Raw genomic sequence first — 1,268 nt, forward strand, 5'->3', positions numbered from 1 at the left:
TTATCGACTCGTCTTAGTGATTTATTTAAATTAGCGATTATGGATATTAAATTCAACTTTTATATTAGATATAGATTCATAAATGTTAATTTTAGATTGTTATTATGTTAAGCTTAATATTTTAATATTATTGCTAACTAGACCTTTGGTATATATATATATATAAATTAACTAATATATAAATTAACTAAATTATTTATAATATAAATAAATAAATTAGTTTATATAAATAAAATATAACAATGATGACCGACGAGAATGCGGCTAAGCCTTGTGAATTCCTAGTATACATACAAATGTATGATATACATATTACATCGTGGCCCAGCTATTAGGGATACTAATAACCTAATATTGGTCTATTTCTTTTCTTCCAGCGGCGCAACACACAATGTATACCTTCCCTCTCCAAATTTTAACTCTTTTCTCTTCAGCCACGTGAAACCTATTATCCAATTTGACTTGTATAGTGTAACCAAGTTTTTGTAGATGCGATTCTAACTAAAAGATCCGTTACTTTATTTTAATTCTCCCTTATACGTTGAAAAACCACCATGGTAGCCGTATGCGATCTATCTCGAATTCTCTCCCATTTCACTATGGAAATAGATGAATAGTTGGCTTCACACACAAATCCACCTATGCACTCGTTTCTGGCCTTGCCTTGGCCGATCGTGACTCTATTTAAATGTAAACAACTGTTTTTCGTCCCTTGGACAAACTATTTTTGGGATATTCTAGAAACCACATTCATCCTTCCGAAAAATGGATATCATATCTGGATTTCCCTCATCAAAACCTTCAAGAAACACTACTCATTTGCATTTTTTGGTGAAGTTGACGTCGGACCCTTCCGGTGCTCCGACGAGTCGGTGAGACATTTTCTGCGGTGTTCTTCTCGTCGTTTTGACTCCATTTTTGCTCAAAAAAATTATTATTAATTATTTAATATTTATTTTTATGCTCCGCATAATTTTTCAGTCCCGTGTCGATCTTTGGATTCGTGCTTTACGTTGTCAATCTGCGGTTGCCGTTGAAAACTCTCATTGACTCCCGGGTTTGATGAAACGTCGAAGTAAGGTAAGAGGTGAGAGATCGTTTGAATTCATGAGTGTAATATATTGTTAGATAAACGGGAAAACCGTATTTCCCAACGATTTATCCTGGGCTCGTTACGTATGGCAGTAGATAAATTAATTAATGTGAAAATATAGAATAGAAATATTTGTAGGGTGTTGATTGATTTAATTTGTTTGAATGTGTGGCAT

Source organism: Cicer arietinum, chromosome 2 (genome assembly GCF_000331145.2).
Source record: "Cicer arietinum cultivar CDC Frontier isolate Library 1 chromosome 2, Cicar.CDCFrontier_v2.0, whole genome shotgun sequence".
Lineage (NCBI taxonomy): Eukaryota > Viridiplantae > Streptophyta > Magnoliopsida > Fabales > Fabaceae > Cicer > Cicer arietinum.